Source organism: Corvus hawaiiensis, chromosome 3 (assembly GCF_020740725.1).
Source record: "Corvus hawaiiensis isolate bCorHaw1 chromosome 3, bCorHaw1.pri.cur, whole genome shotgun sequence".
Lineage (NCBI taxonomy): Eukaryota > Metazoa > Chordata > Aves > Passeriformes > Corvidae > Corvus > Corvus hawaiiensis.
Window position 1 is genome coordinate 68625955 of NC_063215.1, and position 27334 is coordinate 68653288.

A 27334-nucleotide genomic window follows, 5' to 3' on the forward strand; every position below is an offset into this window, starting at 1 on the left:
GAACTCGAGGAAATTATCTAAGTGAGCACTGGCATGAAGCTTTGTCCTGGGGATACATACAACAGGATTTGCTTTAGAAGAGGGGCACAAAAAAGGGCCCATGAGGCAGCAGGCAGCCCCATTGACAGCACCTGGAGAGAGCAGCTAGAAATGATGCCTGAGGAGACACCGGCTTGACCAGGGGACCCACGTTATCCCAGGCATCACTTCACATATGGACACTACCAGACATGGGCCATGTGTTTCCAGTCACACCTGGAGCAGACCTGTGGCTTGTGACAGCCCAGGAGTGACTGGCCTCAAATTTGTCTGGCAGCCAGTGCGAGGAGAGCACTGACCCCAAGGCTCTTCTGTTGGTGGTGAGAAACTGAGAGCCAGAGTCTGACATTGCTGCATTGGGCCCTGACTGCAGACCAGAATCTCTCTCCTCCTCAAAGTGATGCCAGTGGGGTTCTTGTCCTTTGCAGTTGGTGGAAGGTGACTCAGGTACCCTTTGTGGTCCTGCTGGCTTCTCTGACTCTGACTGGGGTTCTGACTCCTGAGATTTTCCAAGGTGCTATGAACTGAATGTGAAGATATATCTTTTGTTTTTTACAGGTTTTTTTCTTTAAGAAAAGACCACTACCCTCCACTGCTCTAGGCCAAATTAACTGGCAGTGTTTCTTCAGGTAAGATCTGCACCTTCCTTCAGTGCACTGATATGTGGCCACATCTGTCCAAAGAGCACTGCAGATGCAAACACCCTCTGGTGCAAAGAAATTGATTTGCAGAGCACTCTTCCTTTTGGCCTCACAGTTGCTGCTCTGCAGGTCTGCCGTGCCTCAGGACACTTGCTCCCTGCAGGCAATGCACGTGACACAGGAACAGATCTTTTCATTCATTCATTCTCAGAGTTTTCAGTGAAGTGTCACATTCTGGCTGAAGACTCATGAGACAGGGCTTTCGTGGGCATGCCAGATTACTGAGCTTCACTGCCGGGTCTCTGTGAGTGGGATCTGCAGCAGGCTCAGGCTCAGCAGTGAACGTGCCCTGTAATAATAAGTCCCGTGGTTCTCAGGCACCAGATGGCTGTTCATGGGAGGAGTACTGGTAATATTGCAAATTAATAAGCAAAGAGTCATCCCCTTCTCATCGTTGCCACCCGTCCTGCTCTGGAGTGAAATAAAAGCCCTTCCTGCTCCATAGTTTTAATTAAAAGCTGTGCTGGTACATTATAAGGCATCAAGAATGACTGAAATTGCAGACTCCTCCTACATGGGATGATTTACTGCATAGACAATGGGAAGTTGTATGTCTTCCCAACAGCATTATCCTTTAGTCCTCTGCACACAGGAGTAATGCAGTAACTAGTATATGCTGTAGTAAAACTTCCCATAAAAAGTTCCTATATAACTAAAATATGGGTCTCTAGAAACTTCTGCTTTGAACGAGTCACTTAAAAGATTCACACACTCAGCTACTTTTTATATTAACTCTTCCTACTGCCCTATAAGGTACAGGAAAACCCTTCCCCAAACCTGTGCTCCATATATTTTTTTTGTGCATCAGCACGGCAGCTCACTTGGGAGGGTTTTCCTTGCTTTCTGTGCTAGGGAATTAAAAGCCACTGGGCCACAGGAGTGAAGGCACTGCAGGTGTACCTTGTGGAAGAGGAAAGTTTCCCCAAGACTTTGTCTTTTCACAAACAGCCATCTTTTTCCCATCAGGTGCATGAAGAAGATGCTGTTACAGCATGAGGAGAAGAAATAAGAGGCAGCAGGACACAGTGTGTAGAGTTTGGGGTTTTGCAGGGCTGTTGTCCCTGCTCTGTGTCCTCCCCCCAGGTAAGGTGACCACTGGGGCTAGGCAGGATCCACATATGGGGACAAGGGACTGGGGTATGCAGGAAGGGAGCATTGGAGGGACCTGGGCTCAGGAACAGCATTTCCAGTGCAGGAGGGGCTGGGCAGGGTCCCAGCCAGATCTGCTGGAGCCGAGGCAGGGCGCAGCTGTATTTTGAACAAGTGAGGGACGGGAAGAAGAAAAGCCTCTGGACTGCCACCACAGTGGTGTTGTGGGCAGCTGATGAGTTCAAAGGTGGAGAGGATGGGGCAAGGATGGGCCAAGGATGGCTGGAAGAAAATGGTCTGTGTAGGGAGAGTTGCTGCTCCGACTGCACAGCAGAGACTGGCTTTGCTCGCCAAACACTGGGCATCCCTGGATACCTGTGAGATGTGGTCTGGCTTCTCTGACTCTTCCAGCTCATGTTATTACTCTTTAATTTAAAGTTGTTCTCTAACCAGCAGAGTACAACAGATACAACAGCTATGCACACAGCCTTTCACCTCTCCTTAGTTCTGAGAAAATCTCCCAGGGACAGGAACAGCAGCACCAGTGTGTGGGTCACCCAAAATCTGACTGAATCAAACATTTGGGAATGCTGCACTCTGTATAATCCTACTCACCTCTAACTTGCATTTGCCATGAAAATCTTGTTTCTCAGAAGATGCTTTACACAGACCTGTGATTGATTACTGCCTGCCTGGGGGGACCAAGAGCCAGAGCAAGAGGAAAAATTTGCCCCAAAGTACATAATGAAAGCAACAGTGTGGATTTTTTACGTAGGTCTGACTGCAGTGAAGTGAGCCTTGGGTCCTTTAGCAATTATTATAGTTGATCAATAATAAGCACTTCACAAATTGTGGTACTGAGCTCCTGTGCGAGATAAAGTTGTATCAGATAGCAACGTTTGCCATATTGCAAAAACACTGATACAACCATCCCAGTCTTTTCTGGAACTGAACAAATCAGCTTTTGTCAAAAGCACAGTGGGGTGCTAGGCTCCTGGTCTGGATTCAGAGACATTGGCCCTGTGGTTTCTGAGGGGTTTTTTTAATAAAAATAAAATGCCTTTACTTAGCTTAGGCTGCTATTATAAAATGTCATTGTGTGTAGATTACAGATTTTGCCAGAGTCTAACAGTCAATCTTTTCCATATGAGTGCATGCTTTTGGCTGGGAAAACTATTATCTGAATATAATGGCTTTCTTTTCAAGCCAAAAACTAAGTATGGAAGGCACAGCCAACTGAAACGAGAAACGCTGCATTATTTCAGTTTTTGTAAAACTGCTCTTATTTCTGACAGTGGTTTTGCTGAAGACAGTGGTTTTGCAGAAGAGATGCAATCTTTTTAAAATAGACCATAAATAATGGCTAAAAACTGAATTGGAAGCAGAATAAATAGAGACAATTAATTCAACTGAAAAAGGCTAATTTCCATTCTGATTACCCATGCTAGCACACAATCATCACTTAATGCCATTACAAGACTGCAGGATAAGGAACAAATCATAGAATTCAATTGATAAAATAAATGGTACAATACGTGTGCTATTCACTTCAATCTGTCAGTCATTATTCTCCACTGTGCTACACAAAAATATTCCCTTCCAGTTTGAACACAGTTTCAAACGTCTCATTAGGAATTTAGAAACATATATGTGGGTGATGTTCCATCCTCTGTGTGTGTGTTTGTGTCTTTCTGCCTTCATCTTCCAAATACATATTTGGAAACTCTTCTTGGTTGGCAAGTATGTTTATGCGTCCCCTCTATATTCTGAAATACTTCACTCTGGCTATTCCTCAAACTTCAGACAAATCTTGCTGCTTCCCCTCATCCAGCTAATTTCCCAAGCTAAACCAGAGTTAATTAATTTTTTGTCATCCTACTGTTCTGGACACGTTTCATTCCTACCACCAGCTGCCAAATGAAGTTCCCTGTAAGTGGCAGCTGTCATGCAAAATTGGGTCTGGAGGAAAGTCCATGCTGTGCTCTGCTGGGAGGACCCAGGGGTACACGTGCAGTATGTGATGCTGTGCTGGTTTCACACTGTAATGCTGATGCCGCCTGGAAACCCATTGCAAGAATGTCTTTTAAACAAAAGTCCTCAATTGTATTGGTAGAGTCTTCATTTTCTGTTTTAAAGCATCACTGTCTAAAAGCTTTATTTCACTGCAACACTGACCTTCCCCACCCTGACTCATTTCTGCCAGACCAAACACTATCCAGGCTTCAGCATTTCTGCCATGAGGTGTGGGCGTGATGGTACAAGTGGGACTGCTTTTCTCATTCTAACTGTTGATGACCAGAGAATGAATCAGAATTTGGAGGGGATTGCTTCTAGTGTGATATGAAATTTAAGAGAAATTGTAAATTGAAGTTCGAGTTCAAAAATAATTTGCTCAGTATAGGCAGCTAGACAGTATATGCACATAAAATTTGTTTTTCTGAGAAACTGGCATAAAGACCCAGTTTGAAACCCTCAGTACATTTGGATCAAATAGTATTGAGAAATCAATTCAAGAAATTATATAAACAACTCTACCTTAAAATAAAAAAAAAAAATTAAGTAGTGATTTCTAACTGGTACAGCAGTTTGCTCCTAAAAAAATTCTGTTAGATGGCTGAAAACTTTTTCAAGCCTGCCTTTCAGCTTATCTCTCATCTTTATAGACTCTGGAAAGGCATGTTAGTCTCTAGGCGATGAATATGATTTGTTTACTCAAAAAGCTTCCTGAAAGCTCAAAGCAGCATTACGGTATGTTATTAAAAGATAAAAAATGTATTACTGTCAGGTGAAGGGTCAATGTCAAATCCTTGTTATATCTGGCAAATTCAGATTTAAAGCTGAAGCAGTCTTGAAGATGCTCAATTGAAAGTGTCATATTCAGCAAAAATATCTCATGATACCACATTGTTTCCTATGTCTGGGTCCATCTAGTGTTGTCAAGAGAGAAATATCACCCTAACATGCAGCTGCCTGTCAATTTACCTCTCTGGATACTTGCAGTAAATTACAAATTGTACAACAGCAACAAAAAATGTTAGAGAAAGGCCATCCTTACAATGTGTGAGTCCAGGCAGGGACTGGAGAGCTGAAAGGCCTTGCTGGAGCCTTTGTCTCTTTTTGTCTGTAAGAGGTGATTCTCTACTGAAAGGAGACTTTAAAAATGGCATTGGTACGTACTGTATCTCAAGGGGAAGAGGCAATAAAAGTAATTTCAGTCAAACAACTAAGCAGATATGACTGGATATTGTAAGAAGCCATTCAGTTGGAAATCAGAAGTCATTTTTACGTAACTGCATTCCAGAAGAAATACTCTCTAAGTTTTTACTGCAGGACTCGATTGAGTCCTGTGTATGTCTTTTCATTCAGTTTTACATGGCACCTTCTTCATAAGGGTTGCTATAAAGTATTTTGTGGAAACCATGAATAGAATCTGCATAATAATTCTTGCCCTGGGAAATTTTTTAAAATATATAGGAAGTTTGCTTGAAGAAGTTATAGTCACAGTGATGTAATGAAGGTGAAGTAGCACAACCGTAACTCTTTACTCAAGAACTAAACCAAAATGTCTGTTGCACTGGGGGGGGACAGCTCTCAGAGCAGTGTGTTAGGACCCAAAGGCAACTTGTCCTTTCAGCTAAATTGTCGGAATCTATCACTTTGCAATGAGGTTCTCGGAGGCAATTTAGGTAACTTTGTTTGATATACATCTCAAAACCGTAATGGTAACAATAAACGGCAGAGAAAACAATTTATCCTGTTCCTGACAATTATTCTTTCAATACTGCAGTGACCCTATTAACCAGCCCTGTGCATTAGCAAAATCCAGCATTTCAGCTAAGAACAAGGGGAAGAATAACAATGTTTAAATGGGTTCATTCTAAATCTAATAGCCAGTTGAAAATCCTATAAAGTTTTTATCAAGCGTATAGATTCACCTAAATAGACAAGGTTCTTACTTATTTTTCCACTACAGAAAAAGATGAGATCCTTAAATCCAATGCCCTTTCCACAAAGGGCTTGAAATTCTATTACAAATCTTAGCTACTGGAAACTGCCTTTGTATTGACATTTTTCTGACAGCAGAGGATCAACTATTTAAAGTGCCTAATTTATTATTGCTCACATGTAAACAATTTCTCTCTTCCAGAATGGACAAGTGCAAATAATTACTTATGCATTCCTGACAAAAGAGGCCCATGAATTTTTCTCCCCACGTAGCAAGGCCATTGACCCATCAGGTATGTCTCTGGCAGTTGTTCTAAAGAAAAAAATTGATGTCTTTCAGTGCCTTGATATGATACTGTGTAGCATCAGCAGCTTATGACAAACCCTGTTCTCAAATGATTTTGCTGAAACAGGCGTTCTGCTGCCTTTCCATACAAGCAATACTCATTGACATATTTCTGCCATGAGCAGCCCCTGTGGGTGTTAACAAATCACATTTTATGCCCTGGGACAAAAGTGGAGTTTGTATGATGTTTCACTCTTGCTTCAGTCTACTCAGATATTTTATTTGGGTTGCAGATCCCATTTACTAACACAGTATCCATAGAACAGACCATGTTCTCACAGAGCTGCTTGTGCTTTTATTTTAGTGTCCCTATGCAACCCCAGCCTCATTTCCATGGTTTTGTGAGTTATGGGAGAGCTCCTTGGCTGGTAGAAGACGCGCAGGGTGTAGATTCATTAATGCCAGCTGCGAAGTAGCAACTTGTTAGTTTCAAGTCTTTTAGAACATAAAGAAAAGTTTTAGATATTTCCCTTCAAGTGCAGATGTGACAGAGTGTGATTATTTCAAACTCTTCAAATTCTACGACAAAAAAATTGCGAGGACAAGAGCAGTGTGCCAGTCAATCCAAGTGGGGTCTTTGTATCATTTGGGCATATGGAAATCATTCCAGAGTTTGCCTGCTAGCGCTCCTCTGTACACCAGTAAAGCAACTGCTCATTGCTAAAGAAAACACAGAGCAGTGCAAACTTAGGGTCTGGCTCCATCTTATGCTGGAATCTGGAGTGATAAAGCAGTTCAAAGCAGATCCTCAAAGATATTTAGCTCTTTGAAATAAGTGGAAATCAGGTCATGCTTACCTGTAAAGCTTTGCTTCTTGGGGAATTTCCAGAAGCAGTTAAGCACCAATTTTTTCCTGAGAAAGCTGTGAACCTGGGGGGTTGAGCACTGCTTTTGGGTCCCTATCCATGTGCTTGGGTATCTATGTATCACCAAGATTCCTGCCTATGGAGGTATCATCTCATTGAATCAAAACAGGTAAATGGTATCACAGCTGATAACTACTTGAACTATTTCCCTGACACACCAAAAGGCAGCAGCAGCCCTCTGGTGCTAAAGATGTCCTGTTTTATTTGATTGCTTGGGATCATTCATAATCTCATGGCAATTTTCATGAAAGACCTCAGCCTGCAATTTAACTGCAAGCCTAAGCTGCAGCACCAGCACAGCTGCTATTTGAAATGGTAGATGAAGATGGTTTAGTGAGGCTGAGGGAAAAGGGCAGGCATGGAAGAGGGGAGTGGGAAAGGAGGGCTGGACCCCACTCAGGTGGGGATGGCAGGGCTGCTGCCAGCTCAGCCCACTTCCTCCCCTACCAGTCAAGGACAACACAGCCCATGCCACACCTGTCTGTATTTCCTCCTTGATGTGGTAAAATTACTGTCATTATTAGAAAAGAAAAAAAAAAATTAAAACTGTAATGAATTAATCAAAAGCCATTGCTGAAAAGCAAAAACAGGATCATGAACTTTTTTCAGAGACAGATTCCAACACTAATGCTTTGTAGCCTCCAATTCTTTTGTTTCTCTGGATTTGAGTCATTACATTGTCTTCATGTCAAGCAAAGCAATTGTCTGTGACCCTGAGAAAATGACTGTACAGGCACTTTATGTTTTAATTAATGCTTTCCCTGCATTTCAGAGCAAGATCTCTGTGTTGTGGTGGTACAAATGCTGTACTCTGTGCTGGAGCTTACACCCCTGGTAGGACCAACCCTGAAAAATGTAGTTTCCCCCAGGGTAAGCAAAATTTGTCAACCCATAGTGGTAGGTGGGATCTCATTCAGCTGCTTTGCACTTTGTATTTATAAGCCAAGAGCTGAATGTGCTGGTTGTATGAGGAGAGGTTTTTCCCTTAGAGTTGTCTTTTAAGTAGTGTAGTGGTCATACTGTTTCCTCATGCTTTCCATCTGACAAGCTACTTCACATTTCTGCAAAACAGAGACAGGCAGCCTGGATCCAACTTACTGCACCCATGACCCTTCTTGTCACACTCATCAGAGAAGTCTCCTTTGTGCCAGGCTGAAGGGTTTGCAGTCCTTCTTATCCATTTCCTATGACCTGGTTGCCATTTCCAAGCTTGTGTACTATTTATTTGGCTTAGAATTACTCATTCAGCTGTTAGGAGTATAGATCTGTAGTTTGGACCTTCACAAATAGAACAAATTTAACAAAGTTTGCACAGAATTGAAAACCATGTTGATAGAACAACTGTGTCTGCTGTCCATTTTCCATCAAACTTTACCCAATATCTGTTAATCCAGAAAAAGAGCTTGGAGGTTTTCTATTTACCATTTCCCTTTTCTCTGCTTTTAAAAATTTCTGGTAAACTTAGTAAATGATGGCATAATGACAGGTAGAAAACTGATCTATTTCAGACTACAGAGATCCGTGGGCAGGTGGGTCAGAATGGCTTATTCTGAAGGAAATCCTTAGAGGGTAAACAAAGCAGCTTAAAACAAAGAAGTGATTTTTTTTTTTCCTTTTAAATCTTGAAAGCTGCATTTTAGGTGTTAAATTATGCTAGTCCTTTATCTTTTATGCATATAAGATTTGTACACTTTATGCTAACCTGAAACATGCCAAACAGGTCGGAATAGATTGGATTCCTAGTTTGAAAAGTGAAAATGTAAGCTGCTTAGACCAAATAGCTTTGCTTTATATGAGTGTTGTAGGAGCAACTCTGGTTGCAAGGCAGAGCTCTCTGCCCCTGTTCCCACACACCAGGTTTTCAGCCAGTGTCCATTCCCATCACTGCTCCCCAGCTCACCCCAGTGTCCTGGGCTGGCCTCTGGGGACTGCTGGGGATTGCAGACCCTGGCCAGAGCAGTGATCTGTCCCCATCACACCTGTCCTGCTGCTCCTTCTGCCCTGCAGCACCTCACGCCTCTCAGCCATGCCCTCATCCCTTTATGCTAGGAGAAGCCTGGAAGGTCCAGATAGGATCCTATTAGCCCTGCTTTTCTGATTGTCCCCAATTTTCCAACATCTGTATCCTTGCCAGGCTTTGCCCTCTCCTCTAGGGCAATCTGCTCCCTCTCTACTCTCTTACCCTGTCAATCTTTTATCGTTTCTGCCAATCTGACTTTCTTCAGATCCTGTTCTATTCAGGTTTTGTCTCCAGTTCCATAGTCTGGCATTGACTTCCCAGTCCCAGGTAATCCTCCTGAATCAATAACTTTCTGCCTGAAAATAAACAATCCTTGATAAGCATTTGCTGAATTGAATAGACAAGGTTTAGCAAATTATTTGATTTTCACTAATTCCCTCAGCATTCCCTAACTTTAAAGACCATGAAGAGGGGTTACAGGTCGCTCTGAAGATCAGGAGCCCTTCTTTTACCAGAACCTTCTGCCAGGTATAAAGTGTCCTGTCCCCTCCTCCACCCACAACTTTGCACAGCCCCAGTGATGGGTGTAGGCTGACCCCCATGGGAAAATCTGCTTTTTGTCTGCTTTAATAATTGCTCCATACAGCTCTGTCACTTCAGTCACCAAGCTGTAAAATTGCTTTTGTTATTTATGTTGTAAAAGCACTTTGAGTGCAGCCTCAGCAGGGCTTTCTGTGCTATATGGTTGTTTGTTTTTTTCTCCCTTTTTTCCTTTGTCTTGCAATATATTGATTGAGGTCCTTACAGAGGTGATTAAAATCCCAGCACCTCCCAGAACTACACAGAGTGCGGAAAAGTTTCATTTACCTCTTTCTTCAGACAAGAGGTCAAAAAATTGGCCTGTGTATTTATTTCTGAATATGGCAAATGTTTTGGTCATCTCATCATCATTCTGCAGTGAGCTACAAACCTCAAAGTCCTGGACCAACCGAGAGGAAACAAAGCATGGGTGCTCCCCCAGTGCCACTGAGCAGACCTGAGCACCCACTGTTCTTATCCAGCTACAAATGCCAATTCCAAAATCCATTGGAGTCTACAGACACATATTACAACTTGTTCACAAAATAAGATGAATCAAACCTTTCCTTTGATTTGTAGTTACGTATAGAATTGCTAAAGACAGAAGGACTGGGGTGATATTGTTTTGATAACCTGTGCTGCTGAGCACATGTCCTTTGGTCAGCAGTGCTTTTCTTGTTGTGAACAATTTACATTCATATATCAAGGTTTCAATTTAAAATAGTGTTTATCATACAGCAGCCTGAATTCAGCAGGAAAATTGCTGCTGACTTGCCAGCTGTCATTTGGATCACAAAAGCATCATCCTCCTTTCTACCAAACTCTCCCGTGAGACTCTTTCAAAGCCTGAAGGGTGTCGTAAGGATTTTGACAGACAAGTAAAGCACTAATGTAATTTCTTTCCATATCGCATATTTACCAAATATCACAGAGTCATATCTTATTAGGATTAAGCATTTTAGTGTTTCTATCACAAATGATGAGTTTTTTCAGAAAAAAGCCCCCAAAACATTTACTTTCTACTATTGAATTTCATCTTCCTGAGAGCAGGATATCCACAGAAATGAATTTTTTTCATTCATTGTTTAAAAGTCTTTTGACAGTTCAGGCTTCTCCATTGTCTTCCATCAGGGATGAAACATATCTGGAGGCCAGACTTGGAGGCTAGGATTTTTTTTAAAACCCAATGAGGAGGTTTTTTTTTTTTGTCTTTAAAACACGAAAATATTTGACTGCAAGGGTACTTATTGGTTTGTACTGCATGGGTAGCATCCATTACTGTCTTCTGGTTTTGGGGTTTGGTTTTTCTTTCATATGACACACAGAACTTCTCAGATCTCTCTAAGTCTATGCACTTCACCTTCCAATAAGGATTCAGATTTTTTTTTTGGTCTAGGTCATGAATAAAATGGTCTTAGGAATTTAAAGCAGGCTCTGGCCATCCTCTGAGTATTGTCTTTTCTTTCAGACCTTAGGGTTGAGGTCAGTAAATTACCTGAATATTACCTGCTCTTTCAAAATTCCAGCAAAGCTTAATGCAGGGAATTTTAGAGTCCTTGGATTAAAGGAAAGACCTGAGCTAGAAGAAAGTTGGTGTTGGGCTGTTAGGGTGAAGAGGAAAACTGCTGATGGTGACAATGGCACAAAGTCAGGCCACACCTGCCTTTAAGGTAGATGATTTGATCTCTGAATTCAAGAAGCCACTAGGTTGAGAAATGCAAGGAGAGAGGGGAAAAAAATGCACTGAAAACTATAGTCAATTATGGGTATAATGACGATTTGTTTTGATATTTTGTCTGCACTTTTGTTTAACCATGAAACCCTCCTGAAGCTGTGTCTCACGTGCCCTTCAATTTTTCAGGATTAGGAGGTGGCTTGTTCTTGTGAATGCCCTTGGTGCAAACATTTCATTCCCAAACCTCAGTGCTTTCTCTCTTGTAAGCATTTAATGGGCTTTTTATACGCTTTTTGAAGTTGTGTGACCTTGTGGCACTCAGAGTCTTCCAAGGAATGTGAACTGATGGACAGTGAAAAGGCCATACTTTGGGTCTGTGATTTCATTTTGGGGATCTGGTATTGCTGCAGCAGGTTAAGTACAAACGGCAATGATGAAGTCTCCTTCCCCTTGCCTTTCTCAGAAAGAAACAGCTGGGACTTCAGAAACACCCAACATCAGGTATTACTTCACGTTTGAGGAGTTTCATTTCAAATAATTCCATGAGCAGTGTTCCAGGGCACTTTCTACCTTTCTCCATCCATTTAATTTCTTTATTCTCAGCACTAATCCGTGTGAGTAGCAGAAGACATGCAGACCTTCCCATAGTCATGTTGCTCCAGTTGTTTCTACTTAATCAGTCATGAAAACCAGCCTTGAGGTAAAGCTTTCCACATTTCTCACCTTCTAGCTTGGACCAGCTCTTTGTCATTTCACCTCCAGCATTAACAAAGTTTCTACAAATAAAGAAATTGAAACCAAAACGAAACAGAAAAACAAAGGACTGCACTAACCTACCTTGGAAAACAAAGAATAGTTGATGGACAAGGACAAGCCACCAGTGGCATGATTTTCCTCTGCTCCCAAAAAAAGATTTCGGATGCTGATCTCCAGAGACTTTGTTTGCACTGGAGGAAAAGAAAACCTCTATATTCTATGAAAATACACCTGGAAACCTAGTAAGTATTCCTTACTCTATTTTTTTCTGTGCAAATAGTTCTGGTTGCCAGCATACATTGCAGTAGAAATAGTCTGACAGGTTGTAGGTGGTGGGGTGGGATTTCACAAGAGTCAATGGCTCTGTGAACTCATAGCCGGCGTTATGAAAGCTACTTTTCCATGGCTTTAGGCACTCTGGCCCTGCTTCTTCTTGCTGCCTTTCAAAATATAGACCTGCCTTTAAATCTGTGTTGGGTTTGATTCTTTTTGTTGGTTTTGGTGGGGTTTTTTTGTTTGGGTGGGTTTTGGGTTTTGGTTTTGTTTTGTTTTGTTGTTTTTGTTTTTTGTTTCTTTTTTCTTATGAGATGCACAGATTGAAGATTATGTCACTGCTGCTGATATTCTAATCCTCTGGCCTGGAATATTTGAAAGAACTTGGGTGCACAAACTCTTAAAGCTGAACTTACAGCGTTTCAATCCACTGCTAGGGCTCACTTAAACAGAGCCCCTACCTGTAACTTCCACTCCCTTGTTGGCAGTAGAGTCCTGTCATCAAGTAACAGTACTTAAAAGACTTCTAAGAAAAGAGCAGGTTTTTTTAGTAGATATAACAAATATCCCATTAAAAAAAAAAAAAAAAAGATATATCTCTGCCTTGTCACTATCTATGGAATAAGAGCTCTTAAGCCTCCTCTTCCTTGTCACCATGCAAGCTTCCCAGACACAGAGAATAAATGCCTTATGAGAAGACTGCAGTAAATTCAAGTAAAATGTATTGTATATAACTAGGGGTAGATCCCTGAAAATAATTGAAATTACATAAATTTGTACTTTTGAAGAAATGATTGTTTGTTATTCTGTTACTTAGTTATGGATAAGCAGGACCAAGGTGCTCTGTGACATTCTCAAAACTCCAAGGTGAAGGTATCTTTCTTTTCGCTCAGTATTTTCTTCCTCTCAGCCACTCACACAAGAGCCTGTTCTTCATTGTACCCAATATGAGCTTCTAAGCCTGTTTTCCAAATCTCCCCTGACCAAGCTAACTCTGGTTTAGCATTTCATGGGGATTGGGACAGGGGGCTGACTGCTATTACAGCTTTTTAAATGCAAATATGCAAATGACCTTCAGTTTGTCCTCCTTCAAGTGCCTCTAAGCATAGCATGAATTTCCCCCAATATTTAGACTGCTAATACCACCACTTTCTCCAAATCTCTAATTAGTATTTGCTTCTGTGTTGGTGCCTGCTGGAATTAATTGCTATTTGTTAGATGCTGAAGGGCAGGAACATATGGTGCCACCTTGTGTGCTGTGCTGATCTATATGAAACCCTGCTGCTGTGACTGCTGAGTCAGTTCTTTCCTTTTCTCAGCAATAGCAGTAGCTTCAGGACTGACAAGTAGAGAAGGTGAAAGCATTTAACCTGTCATCTGAGTAATGCGGCTACAGCTGCATTAGAAAATAGTAATAGAAAGATAGATATTGGTAGTGAGAAACATTCAGTGTTAAATATCTGATTTTCAGGCTATACCCGTCAGGAAGGTTGCTTTGGACCAGGTTGATTCTGGTCCCCTGGGATGAACTCCAGTATGCAGATGAAGGACATTGATGTATATCTGTAACACATACTTTTTTATTTATTTAATGTTTATTTTTGACCAGAAGGAAAACAGCTCCTGTGCTCCAAGGCTGCGCTGTGATGCCCATCAAGCATTTGCTAATCTCTTCCAAGTTTATCAAACCTGGGGACCGTGAGCAAGCCCTGCCCAACAGCCTTGGCCATGAGTTACTGGGGCCTCTCCCAGGACACATGCCCCACTGCTGCACAGGAGCCCAGCTCGGGAATCCATTGTCCTGGTTTCTATGTTTTGAAGAGAAGGAAGAGGGTACAGTGGCTTCATGTAGAAGGCAAACATTGTCTGACACTGTATGTGGGCAGTGAGGTGTGAGGAGAAAAGCCACAGAGCTCAGAGGCAGAAGGGGCTTCCAGAACCACTGAGCCATTTTTATTCCTGCCCCATGACAGCTAAACAGTAGTCTGAAGCTACTGTTCTTCGTGTCTGACAGGGGCCAGGTGCCACTTCTGCATTGCACTGACCCATAGCACAGCTCTGCTCCCCAGCCACAGCCACAGGGCACACATCCCTCCTCAGGAAGTTATGCCCTTGGAAGGATCTTTGCCCTACTGCATCCACCAGGCAGGGATGCTGTACATCATTAGGCAAATGTTATTTCTTAGAAAGCAAGGGCTGGATTATAAATTTACTGACATGCTGCTGCAGGATTAAGGCATCTGGTTTTGTACTGAAATTGCTGTCGGTGTTTGTTTTCAATTGTTTGTTTGTGTTTTTGTGGGGTTTTTCCATTTGGTTTGGTTTTTTTTTAATCATCCTATTCAGGAACTAGTGTTAGTAGTATAAGTACAGTGTATTACTGGCTTCCTGACTCCATTGTTCACTTTCTTTCCTTCAGAATAAATAAACTGCAAATACACTGAAAAGCCCTAAAGGAAAAGAGAAGAAAACCAAGCGTACCACCAAACCTAAAACTAAAACTAACTCCCCTTTGCAAAACAAGGTGGTTTCTGGGAATGAGAGGCGCTGAAAAACTTAATGGGACATAGCTTCTGGCATTGATTTGGTACAGCTTGCTCCCAGCTCTTCAGCAGATGATAGTACCAGGGAATTAGTACAGAGCTGGGGGTGCAATCTAGCTTTGTTATTCCTAAACCACTCAGCTTAATCCCTTCTTAGAGAGAACATATGCATTGAATAAAAGTTTATTGGTTTAAAGCTGACCAATCTATTGAAGTTTTTTTTTTATTTATGGACTTAACTACCTACTAATCGAAAGTTGCCTCCACATTTTTCTCACCTGAGGAAAACCACAAATTGGCTACATTTACAGACAGAAGAAGGTGCTGCTAAGGCAAACATTCAATTTCCTGCTGAGAGGCTGTGAATCATAGCTCACAAAGCAATACACACAGAGTTTTTATTTTGTTGTGAAAATACGGGGGTGAATTTGTTGCCTGGAAGAAATGAAATGCAGTGAGTTAGTGTGGAATGCCTTAATTTGTTGCTTGCTGACATAATGTGTTTTGGATAGCTTTCCATTATATTACCCTAAACAGCTGGACACTGGAGTTGATTGGATTTTTTCAAATTTTCATTATTAATATAGGTTTTCTTTTTCTGAGGGAATGGTATTTCTAGCACAGCAAAGGGTTATTTTTTTTTTTTCTTATTTCATTCTCATTTATCTTCACATCTCTCTCACTGACTTTTTATTTCAGCACCTTTTGCTTTTCATGGGTCTTTAGTTCCATTAAACATCCAGCGCTAATTAGACTCTGTTGTCTAGACTGTACCAAACACTTCACTCAAAATCAAAGAGCATTTAATTAGTTAGTCTACAGGTTACACCCTATCTTGCAACATTAACACAAATGAACAGTTGAAATGCTTGTTACAGACTAGCAAAAATGCAAAAAAAAAGCTTCTATAATGGCAATCAAGATTTTAATTTCGTTATTGATGAAGGCAGTCATGACAAGTCCCTGCTACTCAGATGACTGCCAGGCTGTTTGTGGTGGAGGGAAGGCAGGGAAGCAGTAATACTTATTTCTATCCTTTCCCAGGAACAGCTACACAGACAGAACCCCTTGTCTGTGTTGAGCACCCATGGGGTCAATCCAAAAGTGGGGTGAACCCACATGGTGGCCTTGGCTTAGCACAGCCTGCCACAACCATGGGCAGGATCCATCAGTTTCACTCTTGCAGTTATTTGGGATCTCTGGGTATTTATTCTGACATTCAAATTGGGAGCAGTGAAGTCAGAAGCAATTGCTAATATAGTAATATCTTACTGTAGTCACAGATATGCTAACCAATCCTGGGCTGCATCAAGAGGTTGAGGGAGGTATTCTGCCCCTCTACTCTGCTGTGCTGAGATGTCACCTGCACTGCTGGCAGCGCAAAGCTTACTAAAATTTACTAAAACTCAAAATCACCAAAGCAAGTGATTCTGTGAAAATCTTCTCTTTCTTTATTAAAAAAAATAAAAAGGAAAGAAAAGTAACTCCTCCACACTCTAAGCTGGCCCCACAAAAATGCCAGCTGTTGTGAAAATCAAATTAATGTCATCAAACAGTAGACATAGTTCACGACTGCTGAATATTCTGGATTGAAAACACAATGGTTGCTACAGAGGCAAAGAATAGTAGGTAGTTCACTTAAGGAATTAAATCTCAAGTAATTATTCTTCAACTGCTCAAAACTATGAATAATTATTTGTGGTCTCTGTAGTGGTCTGAGTTTTACACTGAAAAAATGGAGATGGCTAAACAGAGCCAAAAACTTGATCTGAATGTGCTTTAAATCTGTATGATCTCTGGAATACTTGGAGAAAAATATCTGCTCAAGTGAATGAACAATTCTTCTCAAAGCAGTGCAGGCTAGTGACCAGCAATAATGTTTTCCAGGCATGCTTTACCTACCCCTCCTTCCTTCTCTCCTCAATAACAATAATCTAGCAGCATTCAAAAAGGAAATTATTACAGGTTCAGAGTGTGCCTCTATTTTGCAAGACATTTAAGTGTCTGTTGAAGCCAAACTCACCAAATTAGTTTCTTCTTGCAGATGGATCTACATAAGTCATCTTTTCAAAGAAAACTTCTGCTGAAATATGCAGAACTGCTCAAAATGTGCTTGAGATAATTTGCTAATGACATTGGGTTAGGCAGCACAGTCTGCAAGAGCTAGTTCTGCAACTAAAAAGGAAAATAAAATTAACTAAACTGCTGTGTTACCCCTTTAAAAACTTGAAAAAATATTTTTGATAGAGAAAATAACAGAAGCAAAACAGAATTGAATTTATAATGCTTAACTCACTTTAGTGATCTCCAGAATGCTACACTTCAGTCACTTGCTTTGGTTGACTAGCATTGCTATTAACAGAGGCAGATGTATTCGTGGTGTTCCCATTGTAAAGTATAAAAATGATATTGGCATTACCAATTTCTAAATATTATTATAATTTTTACAGTGCACTGCTGTCAATGATTGCTGCAAGACCTCTCTCTTTCTTGTTTATTCTAGCAGTAAAAATCTGATGAAATACGGAAGCTTTAACATTCTTCCTCATGAAATTAAAATCTTCAAAATAAGTTGAGCTGTGCACTGACAAAAAATAGCACATATTCCTGCTCAATGTGTTCCTTTTTTTATTTGTTTGTTTTTGCTGTAATAAGATCTTGCTACAGCAAACTTTTGATACAATTACATTAAATACAAATAGGGAGGGACTGCGTATACCGCTGCCATCTCTGCGTGACGATTTCCAATGGATGTACAATGCCATGAGTGTGAGGCATTTGTCACTCCTTGAGGGGAAGGTGAGTCAATAAAGCAAAATGTCCTTCTTTATACTTACTTTAGCATATAAACCAGCATGTGTGACAAGCAGTCATGATATATTAATGGAGTAATATGTCTTTAAACAGCTATTAGAATTAGCATTTGAGAGGCCACATCTTTGAATGATGACTGCAGCAATGTTTTAGGGGTGTTAGATCTCAGGGGAGTTGAGGAGACTTTTGGAACATAGGTCAGATTTGAAAATATTAAAAGAGCAGCATTGAATGTTTTCAGTTTGCAGTAGAAAAACCCACATTTTTCTATTTGTACTTCAGGCAGGAGCAAAATGAAGATAATATGGTGTTCTCTCTTTACTTTTTGGAGCTCTGAAAGCCCCCAACATCATTATTCTGGCATTTATAAACACTATTAATTGCTGTATACCTCACTGAGGAGTAAGCCAGTGCTCACAGTTTATTCTGGAAGTTCAGTGCAGTCTTCTAGCATAGCAAAAGTTTAGCTACGTGCTTTGTATAAAGTGCCCTCAAAATTTTATTTACATTTTAAAATTAAATTAATTATTTATTAAAATTTAATTTATATTCATGTATGTTAAGGTTGAATTACTAGGCAGAACACAGACACATATATGTTCCACTTCTACAGTTTTCTTTGATCTCATTGATAGGATCTCCCATTTTGTATTCCTTATCTAATTCACAAAAATCTTTAGCATCTCTCTTGCTCTTAGTTCAAAAATGGGCCACTTCCAATGATCCCTCCCACAATCACAGTAGACAGGTGGTGGGTAGCTCAGTATAGCAGTGACTAAGGGAGAAAATATCCATTAAATAGGGACTTTAAAGTTTAAAAGGTCTGATTGAAACCATCCAGAGAGGACTATCTTTTTCTGAAAGTAAAAGAGCTCATTTGTGTGAGATGGGATTTCGTTAAAAGTTTCTAACGCAAAACCCATGAACCCTTCATTGAAGGCAGGGCATTTTGCCTGGGCTGGAGCAGGTGAAGCTTCCCTTGGTTTGATTTTTGCTGCTGTAAGAGAGGTGAGTTTTTATTGTAAATAGCCAGGGAATGTCCACAACAGTATCTAACATGCCTGCTAATGGAAAGGTAAACTACAGATTGCCTCATAAACTTATTGACTGGCATTGCTAGAAAGAGTTAGCTTTTTATATTTTCTGGAAAAAGGAAAAATTATTCATTACAGCACATCTCCTCATGATACTTCTGACACTTCAGCTGACCAGCCTGAACCAATGATGGTTTTTTAAGGCTAAGACTGGTCAGAGACAAAGATGCATTAATCTTCTATCTGGTCTTCAACTGTGCTTGAATGAAAGATGAATTGCCCTAATATTTGATTAATCCAAAATCAGCTAATTCATCATTATGTTAGCTTTCGAACAAACCTTGACTCTTAATTCCAAATCAGAGTCTTGAACTTTGAGGACATGATTTGGCCTGTCTCAAATCATTAGCAGGATTGCAGAAGCTTGTTAGATGGAAAGGTGGGTGAGCTTCATTACATACCTTGTACTCCTGTTCTCTCAAACATCTGAATTGAGGTTTTGGTTGACATCGGCAGTAGCTGTCTTCCATGCTGTGTGACTGCTGTTCTTACCGTAAGAGTAAATGCAAAGATAACTAACTGGACCCCCCAAATTCTACTCTGGTAAGAGGTTGTGACACAGCTGGAGAGTTTACCTGCACATTTGGGAGCTCAGAAATGTCCTTGGTCCACCAAGCTGAGATACAGCCTTTCTCAGAAACTAGAGCTATAGACTTAAAGCTGTGTCTTCTGAATGTGACAACCTGAAACGACGACAAGAATCAGAATGTTGACAAATGCCAAGGTGTTGTCAATGAGGCTATTTCTGGGCCAGGTTTGATCCATGTCTAGATCAGAGTTGGTGTCACATCTTGGATCTTCTCACTTGGGCAGCTGCTTTTCAGTTCTACAACACTCCTATATTGCATATTCAGCTGAAGTGGGTGAGATATGAAAGTCTACAGACGCCTGTAAGGAAAGAAAACATTCTCCATCCCCTTACCAACACTTCCAGGGTTAAAAAGCATCAGTGATTTGCACATCTGGTAGTTTTTAAATTTGGAAGATACTGGCTTTAGAACTCATTTTTCTCTTGTCTTTTCCCACCAGAGGTGCAGAAGCTAACTCTCAGATCTGTCTTTCTTTCTGCAGCCAAGGTCTCTATCTCTCAGCAGTCTTCCCAGATTCACTTCAAATATAAACTGGTAATTAAAGATAGATGATGGTTCACTCTAGTGAAAGTGTTTGTAAATTAATGGAAACTGCATGCCTTCTATAGAGAAATGAAGACACAGTAATACAAACGAAAAAAAAAAAAAACTTCTGTTGAGCTATTGGCTGTTGAAAAAGGAATTAAAATCTAAGACATCAAAAATATAAAACGGATGTGTTCCCTGGAGATAAAACCCATCATCCCAATTTTGTATCTACAGAAAAACTCCAGGTTCTTTTAGCTGTCATGACTCAGAGGAACAGAAACCCAAGTTACTTCTTCCTTTTTCTTACTCACATTTCTAATTATACTGTTATATCAACTTTAGCAGAAATATGTGTGGTGTAAATGAACTCATACAACTGTGAGAACCCTTGTTTGTTAATTCCCTGGCCTTATTATATTCTGCTAGCCTTGTATTTATCCATCTAAACAGTTAAAACCCCATAGATGCACCAGCTGTGTCTGCTTGTATCAGGAAGATCCTGGGTATCAGCTGCAGGAAGGCTGGAATCGACACAGAGTTAATGAAGGGCTGGTGCTGGGTAGTGCTGTGGCAGTCAGTGGAGGCAAGGAGGGTGTGATGGGTCGGGCTCCTGTGATGCGTGATTGACTCCTGACATATCAAGGAATGTCAGAATTAGTCCCAGACAGAAAAAAAAAGACCATACAAAAGGCAGGAGCTGAGATGCAGTGCTGTCTTCTGGGACACCTAGTTGAATGACTGACAAAAATCTATTATGGAGAGAGGGGTGAGCATGACTAAAAGGTCTCACAGCATTTATTTTGACAGGATGATTAATTTCTCATTACTTATCCAGAATGGGGATGTCTGGGGGGAATTAAGGAAATATTTGATTCTTTCAAACATTGATTATTTGGAGAAAAGCTTTTGCATAAATCCAAACACTTTATCCTGCCTTTGTTTTGAAATGCCACAGTGGGAGCTTTTTAATTTTTTGGTGGAGGTTCTTCACAGTCTTAGCAGTATTAGGACTCTTTATTTCAAAGCCAGGAGACAAATCCTTAGCTGTTTCAGATGGTCTAACATATTTGGCCCATGTTTTCATGCCAGCAGGTTCCTTCTCTTCCTCTAGGACTTATGGTCCTGCTGATGTGATGGAAAGAGGACAAATCATGACTGCTGACCTGCAGTACTGCTTCACTCCAGTAATTTTTACCTGATAGCCACCTGGATAATAATCTTGCCTTCTTTCTGTGAGGAAGCACTTTATGTTCGATGACCCTCAAGAAATAGAATAAGTATTTGCTTCTTTGCTTTTGCTGATTTCTACCTTCCATGGCTCCTGCTTTAACACCTTGTGTTTGAAGTGCCACTCAGGAAGCTCTCTGTGTTTATAACATCTACAGTAGCTGAACTCAAGAGAGAAAGGCAAAGCTAGGATGGTGCTTTCACCCTTCAAGAAAACCACACCTAGCAATGGCCACGCTGAATCAGACAAGAAGTCCCTCTAGCTTGATACTCTGTCTAGGTAGCAGGTGCCTAAGTAAAAAGTAAGTATATGAACAGGAAAAATAATTACAAGGAAATTTTCCAACTTAACTATTTTTGTTGGAGGTGTAGGGGGAAAGAATTAGATCTGGATATAGCAAGAGAAGGAGAAAATAAATGAAAGTGAGAAGTGTGAACAAAAAAGCCATTCAGAAGGGATGTTGTAAAGGAAAAGGGGAGGAATTGTGGAAATAGGAGATGGTGAAATAACGCAGTCCTTGAGGCAGAGAGAACTGCAGAAAATTTATTGAGATAATAGACATGGAGGAAGGATGGAAGAATGAAGCAGTTGGAGAAAGAGCCCATGGAATAAGGGAACCTGAACATATGTCAGCAGGTAATAGGAACAGTCAGTCTCTACCATCAGCTACGTTCATAACAGAAAGAAGTTTAAGGACTTATTGTTATAATGCATATTTACTTAAGAGAGTCTGGGTTTTGAGTAATTTTCTAGTATTACAGTATATAATTATACATATTATTATTACATATAATATATATTATATATGTTATATATTATATTATTATATAGTATTATCTATCTTCCCCTAAATACTTCATAAATCTGGGCCTTTGTGTGTATGTTGCTGAAGAGAGACAGAGTAAAAACAAACATGGGAGAAACTAGGAGATATCTGTAAGAGAGCAGCTCTGATGAAGCTCTGTAGGACGAATGGGTGACACTGCTCTGGGAGCACACAGAAGGCTCAGCTGGTCTGAACTGAATGGCAGGGGCTTTTCCCTAGTATCCCCAGGGGTCAGAACACTACCTTGAGGTTCTAGGACACCGCAGGACCCTTTTGGAAGGCAGAGGATAATTTCTGGAGGGTTGAAGGGTTTTCCCCTTTCCTGACATATGCTTTCTCTTCCACAATAATTACAGCAGGTAATTACAGCTAGTACCAGAAGTATTAGGGGAAGTTGCACAGGCTAGCTAGAAATGATGGATTCATTTTTGCCCATTTTATTAAATCCTTTTCTTCCCTTTGGTTTCCTGGAAACCTGGTGCTTGATGTTTGTGTATTTTTCACAACATATTTGTTTAAGGCATCTGACTATACTGACTGTGAGTTCAGTTCTGTTAGGCATTAGCTAATGATTTAAATTAAATTTCTCACTGGAAAAAAAAATCCAACTTGAAAGCTTCATAAAGATTGTTGTTTCATGAGTTGTGCATGTGTCTGATGAACAATCTCTTCTTGATGAAGAAGAGTGAGTGGAACTTCATAGAAAAAAGGAAACAGAAATAAATGGCCAAGAGAGCAAAGCTGTAAGCTTTTTCTTCGTTATGATTTCCAGACAGTATCATATGGAAGCACTAGATTGTAAATTGTGGGGGTATAAATATTTATTAGTTTTCCATCCACTGTGCTGATATTCAGCTCGTATTTTTAGGGACTTTCACAACTTATGGAGTAGTAAGAATGCAACTATTAGTAATAATTTAGGATTTCTACTTATATTTACCTACAATAAGCAGTTCTCTTAAAGAGCATTCAGTGTGAAGCAAAAAGTTTTGAGTTTGGGTAAAATTCAACCATGTACACACCATATCAGCGCTACCTTCTGGCTCAAAGCTAGTAGCAATGAGAGTTGGTCAGTGGTTTATGTTTGTAAAGACAAACCCACCCTGAATTATTATAGGGAACCATTGCTTTATGGAAATAGATGTCTGTCGGCAGCTGGTAAAATACCAGTTACAATATATTTCTAGGAATAAAGTATATTTTTGTTTTGGTTTAGGACAATTCTGTTTTCTTTCAGGATGGAGTTTTTGTTAAAATAGGCTAAGAAGGTAAGACCTTCTTAGGTCAAAATCAAATGAGAATTTACCTTCTCATTGACTGCAACATCAAAAATAAAGTGTTCAAAGTTGACTGTTAATGGAGAATTAGTCTGTGGGAGAAGATGGGCTCTTATACTTTTTCTTTCTGTTACTAAGGAAAAAGAAGATAAGTTTTGGACTGAATTCTTGTTACAGAACTTGGTCTGATGAAAACAGTAGCCTTGATTTGGATATTTATTCCCAATAAAATTCAGTTTCTTTATCTATTTCATTAAAAAGTGAACCGAAATTAATGCCTGTAAATTTTTATGGAAAAGGAGAATCACAGTAAATAAAGTAGCTGTTCTGTTTCAAATGCACTCTCAAATCCAAATTAATTTTATATTCACAACAAAGAAAAATGGCTATTTCATCAGCTAGATCCTTTCACATTCCCTGTTGTATAGTCTCAGTCAGCATTAAGCTATTACAAACAGAGTGAGTAAATTTAGAGCAGGGTCATGTTTTTGTATATTTTAAAGTTTCCTTTATAATTAAAACATTGCTTTGTTTATATAAAATTCTAAGTGATAAATCTGTTTTGTAAACAGTTCTATTTTTACATTTAAATTTCATATAAATTCCTGATCACAATGTTCTCATTAGTCTCCTTTTTTTGTTTGTCTTTTCTGTGATAAAACATCTACTTACATACCTCACAAGCATCATGTTTTCAAATTTTTGTCTGCTGACAAAATCTGAGAAGAGGCTAGGAGAACTTGGTTTGTTTATCTTACAGATGAAAAGGCAAAGGGAATCAAGCTGCAGTCTTTCATTGCCTGTGGGGAAAGCCATGGAGAAGACAGAGCCAAACCTTTCTTAGAAGTGCTCAGCAAAAGCTCATGAGACAAAGGTCACAATTGCTTTGACCAGACAAGAGGAAGAAATTCTTCATGGTGAGAGTAGCTCAGTGCTGGAAGAGACCACCCAGAAAGACTGGGGAACCTCCATCCCTGCAGATTTTCAGAAGTCAACGGGGCAAACCTGTCTGCAACCTGATCGGAGTTTGCAATTAGGTCTGCTCTGAGTGGGGTATGGGACTGGGTGACTCCCAGGGGTCCTTTCCAATCGAAATGCTCCTAATCTTTTATGGAAGAGTACTTTAAATAATGGTCATCTGATTTTTTAATGAGGAAAAGTCAATCTCCAGAACACTTAACAGATAGTACTTTCCATTAGAGTTAGTACAGCTGTGGGAATCCACATGAGGTATACCAGTTTTTGAAGCTTTAAGTTTATTTCTCTGCAGAGTTTACGTCGGCAAATCTTCCTTTAGATGCTAAGTTATGCTGCTATATGTTTTTTAGGATTAACAGTTTGTATAAGACATTAGATATATTCAAACCTTTTCTCACAGTCATTGTTATTTCCCTCTGGACTCTTTGCCAATGTATACCACGTACAGTCAAATAATCACAACATTTTACACACAAGAATAAATAGCTCTATTTACCTAAACTAATAGCCTGGTTCTGCAAACATTTGCCATTGTGTATGAGCAGTTCTAGTGAATTATTCACCTTGTGCCCTAGTGGAAAAATATTTGAGAGTCTGGTTCTGTTCTTTTAATAAAGCATAGAAATATTAGCTTCCACTCGTTCATTGCACATTATTCTTTGCAACATAATCATGGGGTACTCATTCTATGTGTGAATCTGAGTTTCCTGTTCTACCTGAACACCTTCACAAATATCTTGATGGAATTGTATTCATTTCAGAGTCTTCCTCACATTCATCCACTATGTGAGTACTCTTCTAAGTGTTCGTGTTCTTGTCTAGTTTTTTTTCAGCCATCAACTATACGAGTGTATGATTCAAAACACTGAACAGTAGTCAGGTATCCAGAGAAGATGCCCATGCTCCTTCCTTAATGTGTCAAAAATCAAATAAGTCTTGAAGGGAGAAAAAATAAACAACTTTAAGGGTTCCAGAATAATATCACTGCACTTAATAAAAAGCACATAAAGGATTTCTTCACACTGAGTTTGCCGTCACCAATCAAAACATGCCTCCATTTTCTGTTCTGCCATTCTTTGATTTTCTTCCTTCTTTACTCTTGAATTACCTTCCCAACATATTGACTACCCTCCCCCCACCCCCAACTTGGTGTTGTCTGAGAACTTCCCGAGTACATATTCCACCTTGTCACTGGGAGCATCAGTGAAGGTGTTGTACAGAGCTGGCACCAATTTCAGCCCCTGAGGAACATTCCTAACTACCCACCAAAATTTCATGTAAGTCTTCACAAAGACTTGCCCCAGATTTTCCCTGGGGGGTTGAGGTGAGGTAGACCAGTCTTTTGTTCCCTGGACTTCTGATTTGTCTTTCTTAAAGGTGGACATAATATTTTATTTTTATTGTTGTTTATTTTTGTATTTCAAAGTCACATAAAACTTTACTATATTTGCTGACAGGTGAATTAATTTTGTGAAACTAAAATCAGTGCCAAACAACCAGAGAGTTTCACAATGTTGTAACCTGGCAAGACTCCACAGTCCCATGGGGGTGCAACACTTCCCCTGCTGTCCCATCAGAAGGGTCTTACCCTTTTACCAAGCAGATCTGAATCATAATGTTTGCAATACCTTAAAAGCCTTTCAAGACCCTTCCAAAATGCACATAAAAATTATATAATTCTGTATGTATTGTCAATAAGACCAATGAATAGGGCCTGCATCAGTCAATTTTTCCTGCCTCTCATACTATCAGTTCCAGCTCTAGATCACAGAACCTCCTTGCTAATTTTGCAGGTGCTGTCAGTCTTTCACCAGGTCTGTGAAGAGAAGATAATTGCTGCTTCAATCTGTCTCTGGGCTGAGAAGAGGGTTTGACGTATTATGTGGTCTGAAAAGAAAATAAGATTAAGGAAAAAAAAAAAAAAGACGGAAGGAGATTTTAAAAGGAGTAAAATGCTTTTCCTCCTTTTCTCCCTCTCTAGCAGACGAACCTGTGATCCCTAGGCTTTATACCCAGAGGCTGCATTTTAACCACTGGTAAGAAGCTAACCTTTCCAAAACACCTTGCAGTGCAATGCTTTCTGTGAGAATGCCACTGTGCTGCGCAATCCTGCGGCCAACTATCTGAAGCCTGAGGATAAAAGTGCGCCTAACTCTGCTCAGAAAAGACCCGCTACGAATAAACCACTCGCCAAATTACAAAAGGGAGCGCGTCCCTCCTCCGGCAGCCCGGAGTGCTGGGGGGCACCCACCAGCCTCTCCCCAGCTCCCCCCAGCCCGCATGGGGAGGGATCTTCGCAAGAAATGAAGTTTGAAGCAAGTTTTAAATTACAATGGCAGGGGGTCCACGCCTCAGCCCTCTGGGGGTCGGCGAGTGGAGCCGGGGGCGGCGGCAGGGCCGGGCCGGGGCCGGCGGCGCTTCCCGCGGCGGCCCGGCGGGGGCGCTGCGAGCCCGGCGTTCGCGGCAGCGCGCGGCGCCTCAGCGGCCCCGGGCAGCCCCGGCGGCGCGGGGGGAGCGGGACCGGCGCCTCCCGCCTGCCCTCGCCGCTTCCCGGGGCAGCGCCGCTCCGCGCCCCTCCGACCCACGGAGGGTCCCTCTTCCACCGCGAAAGGCTCGGTGCCCCCGCGGGGCAGCCGGCGCTGCCGTCGGTCCGGCTGTCCCAAGGGAGCTGGGGGGCAGCTCCCCGGGCCGTGCCCCCTTGGCGTTCCCTTGCCGCGGGGAACGGGGACGGGCAAGCCCGCCGGAGAGCCCGCGGGGCGGTGGCAGCCCCGAGCTGCTGCCTGGCCAGGCTGCCTTGCCCCCCGGCCGGCTGCACGCCGCCTCCCCGCGCCCCCGGAGGGTCGGGCAGGGCAGGCGAGCGGCCGGCGGCAGAGACCGCGGGCTGCCGGCGGGGAAAGTTGGAAAGGCCTCGGGGAGAGCCGGGGCAGGGGGCTGGCAGCGGGGTGGCGGGCGCGGAGGAGGAGCGGGGAGAAGCCGCACCGGGAGGAGCCGGAGGAGACCTGCGGGCGGCGCGTCAGGCGCCTCCGGGGTAGAGGGGAAGGAGGATCCGGGCGGGGAGCACCGCTCCGGGTACCGGTGGCTGGGAAGGGAGAGCTCTGGCGGCATCCGGGGAAGGCGGGGGCAGCGCCGGTGACCTGCCGCAGATCGGCTCATCCGCCGCTCCCGAAGGATGCACGAAGCGCCGACCGCCCGCACAGCCCCGCCGCCGTCGCCTCCTCCCCAGGGCG

At 41.5% G+C, this 27334-nt stretch overlaps 1 long non-coding RNA gene across 1 annotated transcript; it reads left to right on the top strand.

The window, feature by feature from the left end:
- The first annotated feature begins 557 nt into the window (after nt 1–557).
- Nucleotides 558–14992, top strand: LOC125324201. Its single transcript, XR_007202860.1, has 5 exons — nt 558–668; nt 1707–1823; nt 5977–6067; nt 11931–12198; nt 13839–14992. It is a non-coding gene; the product is annotated as an uncharacterized LOC125324201 (long non-coding RNA).
- Nucleotides 14993–27334: the final 12342 nt, after the last annotated feature.